General features: G+C 40.3%; 1 long non-coding RNA gene across 1 annotated transcript; it reads left to right on the top strand.

The window, feature by feature from the left end:
- Positions 1-689: 689 nt before the first annotated feature.
- On the top strand, positions 690-15,690 carry LOC122422874. Its single transcript, XR_006263995.1, has 4 exons — positions 690-802; positions 13,043-13,144; positions 14,236-14,350; positions 14,826-15,690. It is a non-coding gene; the product is annotated as an uncharacterized LOC122422874 (long non-coding RNA).
- The last annotated feature ends 327 nt before the right edge of the window (positions 15,691-16,017 follow it).

Here is a 16,017-nt window from a genome sequence, read left to right as displayed (position 1 = left end):
GAGCTTGGAAGTATTAAGTAATTCACAACACTTGCTTAGCCCTGTGCCCGGTACAAAGTACCAGGTGATAAACTGCTGGGAGTCAGGCGGGCAAAACCCATAACAGCGTGGCTGGAGTTAGTGACGTTTGCTACAACCCAGAGATGCACGCAGGGGCTCTGAGGGTCACCCCACTCCGGGATGGCCGTGCGGGAGGGTGTGATGTCAGAGGCGACTTTTTAACTCACAGATGAGTAACTTAGCCAGACAAGCCCTGGCAGGCGGTGGCAGTGAGGAACAGCGCAGAGAAGGGAGTCCGTGGGGGAATGGGATGAGGGAGAGCACTGCGGTCAGAATTTGAGGGGCCTTGAAACCACGCGAGGGGGTGGCCCCTCGGCTGGCGGCCATCAGGAGCTCGGCGTGGACTTGCGGTGCCGGATTCTGAGGCCGGGAGGACCGGGCACCACGGCCTGGTCTCAGGCAGCTGCAGAAGGAACGGAGTAAAAGGCCTGGGGAAAAGGTCGGAAAAGAGGTTAAAATCTTCAGCCTTTGTCGGCATTAGAAGGGTGAAGGATGCGGACACGAAGGCCATCCTGACCTCTGCACCCGCAAAGCAGGGCCTGGGGATGGGGGTCGCGGCTCGACGCCGGGCGGATGTCAGCCCGCGAGAAGCGCGCGGGGTGCGCCGGCCCGGACCCCGGCGTCCCCGGGAGGAGCCCGCGGGGTGCGCCCGCCCGGACCCCGGCGTCCCCGGGGAGCGGCCGCGCCGCCGCGCGTGGATGGAGAGCCCGGGACGCGGCCTCTGCTCCTGGACGACTCGCGGGTAACAGCATTGATGGGGAATCCGGGCGAGGGCGGCTTTCTTCGCCTTCGCCTTCGCCATGCGTCACTTTAGGTGTTCTGCGGCAAGGCAGGGGGGCGTTGTGTCTATTTTATGACTCTGTTTTGAGCCTGGGAGGGGGCAAGTGTTTGTTAAGGATAGTTTTGGTCTGTCCTTTGTCGTCTGCACTTTTCTCTCCTTTGGTTGATGTCGTTTCCTCCTTTGCTGTATTTTTCACTTTCTTTAGGGATCTGAGAGCTGTTACACAACTCCAGTTTATGTCTGTGCATTTATGATTCTTCACATGGTAACTATCGACTTGACCAGAGATGGATTTTTTTTTTTTTTCCGGACAAGTGTTATTACCACGCTCACTCCCCGTGAATAGCTGACTCAGGCGATTATATTCTGATGCTGATTCGGAGCTAAATTCTGGGGGTTGTGTTTTCTTCTAGAATATTCCATAATTCCCGGGACGTGTGGTAGGTACCTGGCAGACTTTCAGTATATTCCTGATAACCGGTCACGTGTTTATGCAGAGAGAAAGCGGTCTTCTCTCACTCCTCTTGTGACCTGACCTGAGCAGACAAAACCTGCCTCGCCCGGCGTGCTCCCCACACACTCCCCAGCCTCTCCGCCCCCCGCTCCCCCCAGCATGCCCTCATCCCTTCTTACAGATCCTGCTCTGCCTCCTAACTAGCATCTGGCTCTCCTGACTAGCAACCCCTTCTTTGGAGAAACTCATCAAACTCGTCCTCAGTATCTACGGGTAATTGTCAAAGTTTGGGCACCTGGCTTTTCAGCCTGCTTTGCAGACTGTGCATGTCCATCCTTTGTGACTCACCCAAGTCTTCCCATTCTTTTCCTTCCCTTTTCTTGTGTTCTAGTTGGAAACAGCATGCAGTAATGGAAAGATGCCATTTTAAACAACCCTATTAAGAAAAAGAGCAAATACTTAGAAATAACATCAAGCATCTGGTCAGTATTTAAATTTCCAAATGTCTCCTGCTATATTTTTGTATAGTTCGTTTGAATCAGGATCCAAATAAGCTCCAAATAATTGATTACTGTATCTTAATTAAGTAATCATAAGTCTCCCCCCTACCCCCAATCTGGACTTCATCTCAGCCCCTGGACCACTTTCTGTTGTTACTGGAGTAAATTATTAATTTTTAAGGACCTTTTCCTAGATAGCGAAATAGACTCACTAGTGATGTTCAGATTTAGAGTTGTGGAATTCCTTTTGCTTTTTTTTTTTTTTTTAATGCCTTTAAAGCCCAGCATTTTAGTTTGGAATCAGAAAGTGAAAAAGAGGTAAGTCTCATTCAAGGGCATCCTTGATATACTTTATAAACATACACACATAGACAACAGTGGATTTGCTGACAGAAGCTAGGTTAAAGTCTACATTGCTGGGATGTGCAGCTCTTCAGGCCAGTGTGTTATCTGACTGCTTTCTCTTTTGTAGTCAGTAATTTTCCTTCTCTTCAATGAACACTTTTCCCTCTTCTCATTTCCTATTTTCTTTCTCACTCCCAACTGGCCTTCGTTCTATCATCCTTTGTAATTTTCTACAAATGCTCTAATGCCAAAGACTGTCCGACCACTCATCAAAGACACTGCAGAAGGAGTTTGGGTTTAGGTCGAAAGTGGGCTCAGTGTTGACTTCTATGGTCCTTCAGCTCGACAGTGCATGTAAATCAATAAACAAACCTGATGCTGCAAAAGAAGTTGAAAGGAAGAGGAGAGACCACTTAGACCACTGTTGATGTAGAGTCGGCAGATGATGGCTTAAAAAATTAGTGCACATGGATTCTGTCCCACTCCGTGTCTAAATCCAGAGCTCTTTTGGTAGATGAACACACTGCAGCTGGGGGCTTCCTTGGTGGTTGCTAATGGTAAAGAATCTGCCTGCCATTGCAGGAAATGCAAGAGACACAGGTTTGATCCCTGGGTCAGGAAGATCCCTTGAAGGAGGAAGTGGCAACCTTGCCTGGAGAATTCCATCAGACACAGCTGAGCATACACAGACACATACACTGCAGTGGTTATGTAGGCACCTACGTCACACTGACCAACAAGAGCTATACCAGAATGTTCAGTTCAGTTCAGTTCAGTTCAGTTCAGTTGGGTCACTCAGTTGTGTGTGACTCTTTGAGACCCCATGGACTGTAGCACGCCAGGCCTCCCCGTCCATCACCAACTCCCAGAGTTTACTCAAACTCATGTCCATTGAGTCAGTGATGCCATCCAACCATCTCATCCTCTGTCAACCCCTTCTCCTTCTGCCTTCAGTCTTTCCCAGCATCAGGGTCTTTTCAAATGAGTCAGTTCTTCGCATCGGGTGGCCAAAGTATTGGAGTTTCAGCTTCAGCATCAGTCCTTCCATTGAATATTCAGGACTGATTTCCTTTAGGATGGACTGGTTAGATTTCCTTGCAGTCCAAGGGACTCTCAGAGTTTTCTCCAGCACCACAGTTCGAAAGCATCAATTCTTCAGTGCTCAGCTTTCTTTATACCAGAAAGATCCCCTTTATACCAGACTGAGAATAGCCCAATTCAGCAATTTAATTAGGTCCAATTTAAGGTCCAATTTAATTAGGCTGTCTCAGTATTTTATTTTATTAATATGTGTGTTGGACACACATACAAAATAAACATTCTCAGTGCCAACTTCGAACCTGTTATCATTTTAACCCAGAAAAGGAAGTGAAAGTCACTCAGTCATGTTGGACCCTTTGAGACCCCATGGACTGCAGCCCGCCCTGCTCCTCTGTCCATGAGATTCTCCAGTCAAGAACACTGGAGTGGGTTGCCATGCCCTCCTCCAGGGGATCTTCCCAACCCAGGGATGGAACCCGAGTCTCCAGCATTGCAGGTAGATTCTTTACCATTCAAGCTACCCAGGAAGCCCCACAGAAACACAGAAACTGTGGATTAAATGGGCCTTAGGAATTTCAATTAACATTTAAGAAAGGCTTTTCTCTTCCTACTGAAGGAAGCTTTTCTTGCATTCTAAGATTTCTCTTTAAGCTATTTTTATCATCACGTGAGATTTTATCAGGGCTCACAAAATGTAAGAAACTTGTTAACTTGAACTTAAGTTTTGTGGAAAGTTGGGTTCTTAAATTAGAGGAAATAAATTATGGCATTTATCATTTTTTTTAAGAACAGTAGTTGTAGCTCTAAAGACATTTAATGACCTGGTAGTGCTTCTGCTCTTGCTAAGGCGCGTCAGCCGTGTCTGACTCTGTGCGACCCCACAGACAGCAGCCCACCAGGCTCCTCTGTCCCTGGGATTCTCCAGGCAAGAACACTAGAGTGGGTTGCCATTTCCTTCTCCGGTAATTCTTCTAGTTAGCTTTCAATCCAATCCAATACCAAAAAATAACAAGTAGTAAGTTATTGAGTTCTGTCACAGTAATTAGAAAACATCTGTTGTTTCATATACGTGCCTGAGTGCTAAGTATCTTCTGCTGCTGCTGCTGCTAAGTCGCTTCAGTCATGTCCGACTCTGTGCGACCCCATAGACGGCAGCCCACCAGGCTCCTCTCTCCGTGGGATTCTCTAGGCAAGAACACTGGAGTCGGTTGCCATTTCCTTCTCCAAGTATCTTCAGTTGCGTCCAACTCTTTGTGACCCTATATACTGTAGCCTGCCAGGCTTCTTTGTCCATGAGATTCTCCAGGCAAGAATACTGAAGTGGGTTACCCTGCTCTACTCCAAGGAATCTTCCTGATCCAGGGATCAAACCCGGGTCTCCTGCATTGCAGGTGGATTCTTTACCCACTGAGCCACCTGGGAGTCCTTGCTTCGTATGTAAATCTTGCTAAAGGAGTTTGCACATTGAGGATGAATGAACATATTGCCTGATATACCGCATAGAGAGGCAGCTTGGAAGACTTCTCACTTTGCAGATTCCTGAAGATAGTGTACTGTAGGCCGACCTCCACTAGAAACTACTGACTCAGGTATGGCAGTGGTTCTGCTTAGAGTCTTCAAGGAATCAAAGGGTTGTACTGTATTGTAATTCTTTTATTTTCTTTCATCCCTAAAAAAAATTAGTTACCATCCTTCAGAGGAGAACTTTACACGTTATTTAAAATAATATTTTGGGATTGTGGGGGCAGAAGATGGTTAGCCCAATCAATTTAGAAGCTTTTGACAAACAAAAGCTATTAAGCAGCATGTGTGCATTTTACCGTTTATAGTAAAAAGTAAACTCCAGTAATAGAAATCTCCTAATACAGTGATATAGGCTTCCTTGGTGGCTCAGTGGTAAAGGATCCACCTGCCAATGCAGGAGACACAGGTTTGATCCCTGGGTCCGAAAGATCCCCTGGAGAAGGAAATGGCAACCCACTCTAGTATTCTTGCCTGGGATATCCCATTAAGAGAGGAGCTTGGTGGGCTACAGTCCACGGGGTTGCAAAAGAGTAGGACACAACTTAATGACTAAACAACAGCGCAATGAGATCGTCCTTCTTCTATAAATATTTGAAAAAAACTAATATAAGATCAGCATTCATCTCCTCTTGTAGTGGAAGTTCTGAAATCAAATATCCCCTTATCTTTTTCTTGGGGGGGACAAAGAAGGGTGGCTTAATAAATTATAATACTATATCTACTTATTGAGATTAGTACAATATCTTTCAATCATATTTGATAGATTCCGATACTTTAAAATTGCAATTAACTTTAAGAATAAGCGAGCACTCTTCTTAAAATCTTTTTCAAAACTAGCTAGAGCAATGATGGGCAAATGGGGGCTCAAAACAATTTTAGATAAAAATAAAGTCACTTGAAAGTAAAAGTGTTAGTCACTTAGTTGTGTCCGACTGTTTTTGATCCCATGGACTGTAGCCCCCTAGGCTCTTCTGTCCATGGAATTCTCCAGGCAAGAGTACCAGAGTGGGTAGCCATTCCCTTTTCCAGGGGGTCTCCCTGACCCGGGGATCGAACCCAGATTGCCTGAATTACAAACAGAGTCTTTACTGTCTGAGCTACCGGGGAAGCCCAAGACAGAAACTAATTAGGATCAGACTGAAGAAGCAAATGTGTATGCTCAGTCGCTTTAGTCATGTCCAACTCTTTGCAACCTCATGGACTGTGGCCCACCAGGTTCCTCTGTCCATGGAATTCTCCAGGCAAGAATACTGGAGTGGGTTGCCATTTCCTCCTCCAGGGGATCTTCCCAACCCAGGGATTGAACCTGCGTCACCTGCGTCTCCTGTATTGGAGGCAGATTCTTTACCTGATGAGCCATCAGGGGAACCTTAGATGACAAAATGTAACTTCTGAAAAAATACTTACTTTTCAGTTTTATCTCAAGGAAAATGAAGCAAGACTATGAGGGTACTAGAAACATGACCTTAGTCTGTTTTTTGTTCACTTTCTTTCATGTACCATTTCCGTATATATATATATGGAAAAGAAACCAGGTTATTCAGGAAAAAAAGAATATTCAACATTCCATATACTCCAGGGTAGTTTACTTTCACCATTTTATTGGTGTATACTTTTCTTACCCTTTGAGGAAAGGAAATTACTGAGTTACTCTTTCAGACAGACCCTATATATCAGTTTTTTGGTCTTGCTAAATCTGGATTTTTATCCTGAGGTGTTTTTTTCTTTCTTTTTTTTTTTTTTGGCAGTTTTGTGAACTCTTGTGGCATCAGAGAACTATAGTAAAATATTATTATAAAATCACATATCAATGCTGAATATTGGTATATGAGACTTCAGAATTCTTTTTTACTATTAGGTCCATTTTGAGCCTACAGGGTGAAAAGCTCCATAGTATTCCAGTAGTGATTGATTGCCTCATAAGGTATATGTCACTTTTTAAAAATAGTGTACTCATAAAAGTTTTTCCTAAACATTAAATTTTACCTGACGTATATTCCTTTTAAACATGTTAAAACATGAGAAAAAGATCCTTTGTGGAAAAGAGAAATTGGCTGTAATGAATAATAAAGCTGTAATAAAAATGCAGAAAAATAGTATGTAGCTGGATTATACTTTTCTGATTAAAAAATTACATTCTTAAGATAAAATAATGTGAAGTTCTGACCCTTCTCATACAATAGAAAACTTACTGGTCATCATTTGGAGTCTGTGTGTGTGTGTGTGTGTGTGTGTGTGTGTGTTTATATATTTTAATACTCTTGTTTCATGGAAGAGGTCTATTTTCTCTTACTTTTATACCGATAAACTCAACATGGTTGGATAAAAGTCAAATTCTTCTCTCAGAGATGATAGCTAGACATAGGTAACAAGCAGCATCATTTGCTGCATATTAATGTACATAATGCCATTTGTTGTTTTAAAACCATTTTATTTCTTTTTAAGGCTTTCTGACTGTCAAAATAGTTTTGTTTTTATTTCATTTTATTTTTTGGTTGCACAGGGTCTTCACTGCTGTGCGTAGGCTTCTCCAGTTGCGGTGAGCGGGGCTTCTCTTGTTTAGGAGCATGGGCTTTAGGCACACAGGTTTCAGTACTTGCGGCACGCAGACGCAGTAGTTGTGGCTCCCAGGCTTAGCTGTGGCATGTGGCATGTGGCATCTTCCAGGACCAGGGATTAAACCTGTTTCCCCTGCAATGTCAGGTCAATTCCTATCTACTTTGCTACCAGGAAAGTCTTGGAATGGTCTTTTAGATGGTAATCCCATAGAGTGAAAAATGGAGGGCTCACATAAAGCACTGGCTATTAAAGACGAGATGAGGGCACTTATAAATCTACTTTCAAATTTTGCTTAATCTGATTCTTGGTTTGTACATACTCTTTCCAAAATATATTTTAAACTAAGATACTGTGTATAAAATAAAGGAAGATAGGAATGGTCTTTTCTGACTATCTAGAAGATTCTCCAGCTTCTAGAAATCTACTTAAAACTTATTAATTCCATGTCGAAAAAGTAAAGTGAAAGAATTAGTTGCTCAGTATTGTTCGACTCTTTGTGACCCCATAGACTGTAGCCTGTCAGACTTCTCTGTCCATGGGATTCTCCAGGCAAGGATTCTGGAGTGGGTAGCCATTCTTTTCTCCAGAGGATCTTCCTGACCCAGGGATTGAACCTGGGACTCCTGCATTGCAGGCAGATTGTTTACCGTCTGCTGTTATTCCTGCATAAATATTTTCAAGGCCAGGGAGCTAAGAATAGGGATAATTACTCCCTGTTTAAAAAGAAGAGGCAGATTCATTTTCTTTAAACTATAGTGTTGGTAGTAGTGGAAAAGTGGCAAAGGAGTCACCCCTTTTATTTTGATAATTTATGTGTCTATGTATCTAGATCTCTATATACAAATGTTTATATGGCTTACCCAGTGGCTCAGTTGGTAAATAATTTGCCTGCAATGCAGGGAACCTGGGTTTGAATCCTGGGTCAGGAAGATCCCCTGTAGAAAGAAATGGCAACCCACTCCAGTAGTCTTCCCTGGAGAATCTAATGAACAGAGGAGCCTGGTAGGTTACAATCCATGGGGGTCACATGAGTTGAACATGACTTAGTGACTAAACCATCATATGATTTTTCAGATAATAGTGTACATCCATAAATTTAAAAGCATCAAGACCTCTTGAGGATCAAGAGTGTTCTAAAAATAATTATTGGCATAGGGATATAACTGACAATAGACATCTAGTAAACAGATGGCTTAAGGGATTCTACAAATGTAAGATTATCCAACATTCATTTAAAACCTTGAAAATAAAAATAGTTCAATTTTGACATTTTCATGCTGACTTTTTTTTTTATGAAAAAGAATTGTAAAAATCTGTAAAAGATAATTAAGTAACTTGACATTTATTTCAACATTTGTCTCAGATTAGTTTAGGCTTGGTTGAAAAGGAGGATATATTTTTGGACAGAGTATGAAAAAAGAATTATGATGCAGGTAGCAAAAAAATACCCTGATATAACTATTATTAAGACTTGATAATAAACAGTTTTTAAAACAATTATCTACTTTTTTCCCAAATCAGTCATGAAAACCTCACCAACTATGATAATTCATCTTCTCAGTGGCAGAAGTTAAAAGATGCCTGGCCTTATTTGCAATATGGTGGACTTAGTCAAGGGCACTTAGGTGCAAGATTTTGGGCTGTTTGTTTTGACCATATATGACTAGTAAGAGAGAGCATTCATGGGAAATATCAATTTGTATGTGAGACAAGGTAGGAAGGGGAGTATTCAGAATTCTTTTTTTTAAAGGAAGTAACTCAAGCAAAATTTTGATTACAAGACTGCGCCTTAGTGGCTCAGATGGTAAAGGATCTGCCTGCAGTACAGGAGACCTGGGTTTAATCCCTGTGTATTGAGAGATCGCCAGGAGATCTCTCCTGGAGAAGGAAATAGCAACCCACCCCAGTGTTCTTGCCTGGAGAATTCCATAGACAGAGGGGCCTGATGGGATACAGTTCATGGGGTCACAAAGAGCTGGCTGCAACTCACACTTTCCCTTTCACCTGGGAAGCCCCAAATATTGCCTGAACTTGATTTCTTATATGTTTTATTAATGCCAAGCTCTTAAATTTTAGCTTTTACCCCTTCTTCTTAAATGATATTGCTTGCAAGTGTAGCATTACAACTACATGCTTTCCTGATCATGACTTGAAAAAATTCCTTATATTCAGACTTTACATTTTTCTTTTGAAGCTCTGGCAGGTAGCCAACTGCAAACTGCAAAGTAAGCATTGAAACAACTGCCTCCACATATACTTCTGGGAGTGATGTCACAGTCCCAATCACGCCTGTTGTTTTCCAAGGATAACAAAGGAACAAGGGAACTCTCATGTTCCCTTAATGAACACGTGAAGAAGCAGTAGTTGGGTGGCCTATGGATGCTGCTACAGTTTCTCCTTTTCCTGCCATCAGGGCTGTTGTAGAAGGCCTAAGAATTAGACTCTCTCTTAAATCTCAGAGCTGTAGGTATTCTCATAGTTATTCAGTCATGTGGTTATTGCAGGGTTATGTTTCCAGGATTGTCACCAAATAATATGGAAAATCATTAGTTCATATTGGACAGTGAAATGTTTAATCCTTTAGATGAAACATTTCTAAAGTGTAGGGTTTAATGTTAGTGAGATCATCAATTTTCTATTTCTTACTCTAACAAAGTACTAAACAGTTGAATGTTTTAAATGAATGTAACGTTTAACAGTAGTCATATTTGGGGATACTATGAATTCTCAACATTCCTACAGAATGAAACAAATATAGTTCTTTCTCAAATATATGCTGACCTCTGTGGTTTGCAAATAAAAATTTCAAAGATTTCAGCTATATATTCATAATTAGATTCTCTGTAGAACACATCAATCTGTATTACTGCATTTTTATTATTTTAGGAACAGATACAATGAAGAAAAAAATCTATGCTTTCCTTGTAGGTATTGAGCTAGGGAAATATTTGCTGCATTAAAATAATTTTGTATTTTATTGACTGACTTTCAACTTCAAGTTAATTATACCTCATCTCCTACTCTAATACAAAATGTAATACTTTAGACCTTTTATAATTAGTTTAGCATAGACTAAGAAAAATTTTCTTTTGATGCTATTTTCTTACTTGGGGCTAAACTTGATTTATCTAGATCATTACAATAATGTTAAGTGGAATTGTAATAAATATGACTGATTCAGTAAAAGGAAAAAGCATAAAATCATTTTTGTATGAGGTACAAATTCATTATTGCTATCAAGTACAAATACAATCTTCTAGAAGAAGTTTTGAAAGTAAAATTAATGGTAAGGAAACATTCAATTTAAGCTAAATCTGTTTACCAGGAGTTGTAAATTAATTGAATTTCTTAGAAGCAGTTTTATATTGGGTGCAGTCAGAATTTCAAAGCAACTTTCCCTGAGAGTTTGTCATGGCTTGTGTGTGAGCAATGTGTGGCCAAGTATTGCTATCATTACTCTCAGTGGTGATATGCGGGTAGGGCCAAGGTACCCACCTAGAGCTGACCCAGTAAGCTTACGATGAATATAGTTTCTGAAACAATTTAGGAGACCAGTTTAATGACAAAATGTATGTTGTGACATAGCCACAGACCTCTTTCCTGAGAGAGCTAAACTTTGGAGAAATAAAAGCATGACTATTAGAGAGAAAATATGCAAACACAAAATGAACTCCACGTGTTAACTGGCCATTGAGAAGAACCTCCGCAGAAGAAAATTGAACAGGATGGTCACCAACAGGCATCTCTGCTTTGTGTTCTGCTAGTGTTGCTTGTCTGGGGGGTGGTTATGTAAATAAAAACAGTGAACTAAAGCCAAAAAAAAAAAAAATAAAAGCCCACAAAAAACAACAGGAAAAAAAAAACCACCCAAAAAACAGGCCATAAGACAATGCCAGGGAAAGTTGCTTTTGAAATTCTGACTGCAGCCACTGTAGAACTGCATGTAAGAAATTCAGTTAATTTACAACTTTTAATAAACATGTTTAAATCGAATTTGTTCCCATTACTGTTAATTTAACTTTCAAAGCCTATTACAGAAGATCATATTTGTATTTGATTCTGGAATCCGTGCCCTGCATTTCCCATCCCCGCTTCCATATGCACCAACATTCAGGTACTCTGCTATAAACACTATCTTTCTCCTTTGGGGATAAAGCAGAATAACTGACCGGCAGCTTTCCCTCCTCTCAGCCTTTTGTTAGCCAGGTACTAGGAAAAGAGATGTTTAAGACATAACCCTACTTCTGAGGAGTTCATAGTCTTGAGTAGAGACAGATGAAAAACTAGGATGTAATTAAGTGGGCTTCCCTGGTGGCTCAGATGGTAAAGTGACTGTCTGCAATGTGGGAGACCTGGGTTCAATCCCTGGGTCAGGAAGATCCCCTGGAGAAGGAAATGGCAACCCCCTCCAGTACTCTTGCCTGGAAAATCCCATGGACAGAGAGGCCTGGTAGGCTACAGTCCATGGGGTCGCAAAGAATTGGACATGACTGAGAGACTTCACTTTCACTTTCAATGTGATCAGTATAAATTTTTATGTTGTGAAGTATTGGAACTATTTACTTGTTTTTGACTCTTTGGTTCAAAATCATTTGTAGAAGGGAAGGAGCAAAGAACCTCTATATTTTAAAAAATGGAGACACACACATATGCATACCCCTGCGCCACCACCAGATCGTAATATGATATTTGGAGGATTTATTTTTAATTTGGGGATCACTACCTTGTTTCAGGTAGATTTGTACTTTCTTCTGCCACCTAGGCTTTTAATCTTTTAGTGTGGAAAGTAATTTTAGCTTTTGGTTCACTAATTTGTCTTATTAATTGTACCAAGCATTATGAAGCCCTGATAGATCTTAAACTCTGTGTAGCAAATATATTTTTGGTTAGTCTTTTCTGCCTTTTAACTGTTATAACAGAACCACCTTGCATCTGAAGTCCAGAACCAGCATTTGTTCATGTTGAGGTGGGACTGGTGATCATCCACAAGTGACATGGCTATCTGGGACTACTTGTTGGTTGGGACGTTGAAGCCAGAGCTCCAGAGAGTGACTCAACATGATGCCCTCCTGCTTAAAGGTTATGTGCTGTGCAGTGCTCCGTCCTGTCTGACTCTTCGCAACTCCATGGACTACAGTCCACCGGGTTCTTCTGTCCATGGGAATTCTCCAGGCCAGAATACTGGAGTGGGTCGCCATGCCCTCCTCCAGGGGATCTTCCCAATTTAGGGATCGAACCCAGGTCTCCCACACTGCAGGTGGATTCTTTACTGTCTGAGCCACGAGAGAAGCTGGAATATACTGGAGTGGGTAGTCTATTTCTTCTCCAGGGGTTCTTCCTGACCCCGGAATAGAACCGGGGTCTTCCTGCATTCCAGGCAGATTCTTTACCAGCTGAGCTACCAGGGAATTCATTAACAGGTTTTAAAAGAATATTCTTCTTTTAATAAAATACTACAAATAATCCCTCTTGAAAAGTGTCTATTATCTCACCCTGAGAAAAATGTTTGACTTGCATTAGCCACTGTGAATTCTAGTCTTTTAACATAATCGAATATGATTAAGAGATTTAGGCCACAACAGATTACAGCTATCAGAAACTATTTGGCTGCATTAAATATAATATGAATAAAATAATAAACGCTTGTTATTTTGATTAAACTAATTTATGTAGTTTTTTCTGGAATGAATAATGAAGCATTTGTCTCCCAGATAATTCTGTACTGTAGATAATGTGTTAACTCCCACTTTTGACCTAATAATTCATTCTTTTTTTTAGGCTAGTGAGAATTCCTATCAAATTCTCATCAAGTCTGACAGAATTGGGGTATCCTAAGCCTACATTTCCAAAGAGGACCTAACAATACTTATGGAATATGAGGTACAGAATCTTAGGTTAAAAAATATTTTTGCAGATCTTGTTTATTTACACTGAACTCAAGTTAACTGTCAAATAAGAATACTGATAAAAGTCAGGTAAATTGCTACCACCAAAAAATGTAATCTTAGTCCCTGGAAATTTGCTGAGTGACTTGAGGAACTACAACCACTGCTCTGTAACAACTTTGAAGGGTGGGCGCGGAGGGATGTGGGAGGGAGGGTCCGGAGAGGGGGGACATATGTACACCTATGGCAGAAACCAACACAATACTGTAAAGCAATTATCCTTCAATTAAAATAAAGTTTAAAAAATGTAATTTTTAGTTTGTAGCTGAATGGAGTCCTATTTTGTCAGTAATATTCAGAAACCTTATTTTAATAGGATTTCCTTCTAAAAAGGAGCTTGGAGCATAGTGGGTGGGTCTGTTTCAGTTCAGTTCAGTCGCTCAGTCATGTCCAGCTCTTTGCGACCCTATGGACTGCAGCACGCCAGGCTTCCCTGTCCATCGCCAACTCCCGGAGCTTACTCAAACTCACGTCCGTCCATCGCGTCAATGTTGCCATCCAACCATCTCATCCTCTGTCGTCCCCTTCTCCTCCTGCCTTCAATCTTTCCCGGCATCAGGGTCTTTTCAAATGAGTCAGTTCTTCGCATCAGGTGACCAAAGTATTGGGAGTTTCAGCTTCAGCATCAGGTCTGTTTCAAATATTCTAATTAGAAAGAAATCTTTCAGAAAATAGCAATTATAATTTTTTGCTTTCTTGATTTTCTTTAAAAGGAAGTAAAGCATTAAGTTCAGTATAGGTTATTCTAGTAGGCTTTGTGGCATAGATCCCCCGAATAATTCATTGTGAGATTCCAGTATCTGCCACGTGTCAGAAATTAAATTGCTATTAACTGACAACTAAATTTGATACTCTTAAAGTGCACAGGTCATACATAAACCAGTCCAATCATTGAAGGATCTCTGCTCTTACATACTGTATACAATTGTAGGACTGCCCATTTTATAGGATTTTTTTTGGAAGCATTATCTGTAAAAATGCCTGTGAATCCTAAAAAATGCATGCTAACTTAAAATTTGTTTTTAGGTATTGATATTTCTTGCTAAGTTGAAAACCTTCTGGAAAAAAAAAAAGAGAAAAAAAAATCTTTCCTGATGAAAAAAAAAAGAAAACCTTCTTTACCATATATGGAACCAAAAAGGTAATGTAGCCATGGTTAAGAAAAATCACTCCGTGATTAAATTTTACTGAGTATGAACAAATTTTTTCTTGATGTAGACTCAGTTGTACATTTTTAGTCAAGTGGATAAATAAATGCTTAGATATAATTTATTTAACTTGTTTTTGGAAAGAAAAATTCAACATACCTTAAACTGATTTTCTGATATGTTTATTTTTAACATGACTATTTAAAAATTCATCTTAATGGAAGACTTGGAAAAGGCAGCTTTTACTTGGGTTGACATTAATCAAAGAATGCAGTTGATAGAGTGGCTACCATTTACCAAATGACTGATATGTGCTAGGCATTATTCTTTACTGTCTTACATTTATCAACTGTAATCCTTATAGTAACACTGCAGGATAGGTATTAGCTTCATTTCACTGGTGAAGAAAGAGAAGCTTAATTAAAGTGACTTGCTGAGTTTTTAGTAACCGGCTTATGTGCTCAGCAGGTATTTGAGAACCTACTCTGTGTTGGCCCTGTCACTGTGCGCAGACTGAGAATGCAGCTGTGAATGAGAAAGACAAGATCTCCATTCTAAAGAAGCTTACACCCAAGTGGTAAAATCAGGATTGTAAAATAGCAGCGTCAGATTCTGAAGTTCTTCTTCTTAGCTTCCATATTGCCTCCCACTAAGGATACTACAGAAGAGATGGAGAAGTGGTTTTTAGTGCCACTTAGAGTGGGTGGGGATGGAAACTGCATACTGAAATGTTATAGGAAAGAAATATTGGCATACGGGTGTCAATAAGTATTGGAGAAAACACCCTAGGGCCTAACTGTGTGGTGGGGAATGGTAAGCCTGTGCAACACGACAGACTTGTTTTCTGTAGATACACTTTAGACAGTGTACATTGCAATAGCAGTGACGTACTTGCTGAGATAGCCTTAAGGATCATCTCAGTGTATGGCTCTGCGCTGTCCAACATGGTAGCCATTACCTACTTATGGCTTTCAGGTCCCTGAAATGTGGCTAGTGCAACTAAGGATCTGAATGTTAAAATTAAAAAAAAATTTTTTTAATTAAAAACTGAAACTTGATCCAGTTACTAGATCTTTTAAGCGTATCTGGAACAACATGGGTATGTGAATCTATTTTTTTTTTCTGCCTATATTTAAAAAAAATTATATACAGATCAAGTATTTGTGATGAAAATACAGCATATGAATTGAGATGTGCTATAAAATACACACTGGATTTTGAAAACAATAAAAAAGAATATAAAATACCCATTAATTATTTAGAAAATAGTTACATGCTGAAATGATATTTCGGATATGCTAGGTTAAATCAAGTATTAAAATTAGTTTCAACTGTTTATTTTTTACTTTTTAAAACATATACCTATTAAGAAATTTTAAATTACCTACATGGATTGCATTCTATTTGTACTGGAGAATGCTGGTATAATCAAAGGAGGCCTGGTGGAGTCTGGTTCATATATTACCTTTTATTTCTGGCATCAGAACATTTTCTTAGTATACATCATTATCCTTTTATCTAAAGTTATGTATTGCTCACTGTTCTTTCTAAGAATGAATGCTGTGAAGGTGTGAATGTGAAAGTGTTAGTTACTCAGTTGTGTCCGACTCTTTGTGACCCCATGGACTGTAGCCCACCAGGCTCCTCTGTCCATGGGATT

Source organism: Cervus canadensis, chromosome 20 (assembly GCF_019320065.1).
Source record: "Cervus canadensis isolate Bull #8, Minnesota chromosome 20, ASM1932006v1, whole genome shotgun sequence".
NCBI classification, from domain to species: Eukaryota; Metazoa; Chordata; class Mammalia; order Artiodactyla; family Cervidae; genus Cervus; species Cervus canadensis.
The sequence above is the reverse complement of the archived record's forward strand: the minus strand, read 5'-3'. Positions and strand labels throughout refer to the sequence as shown.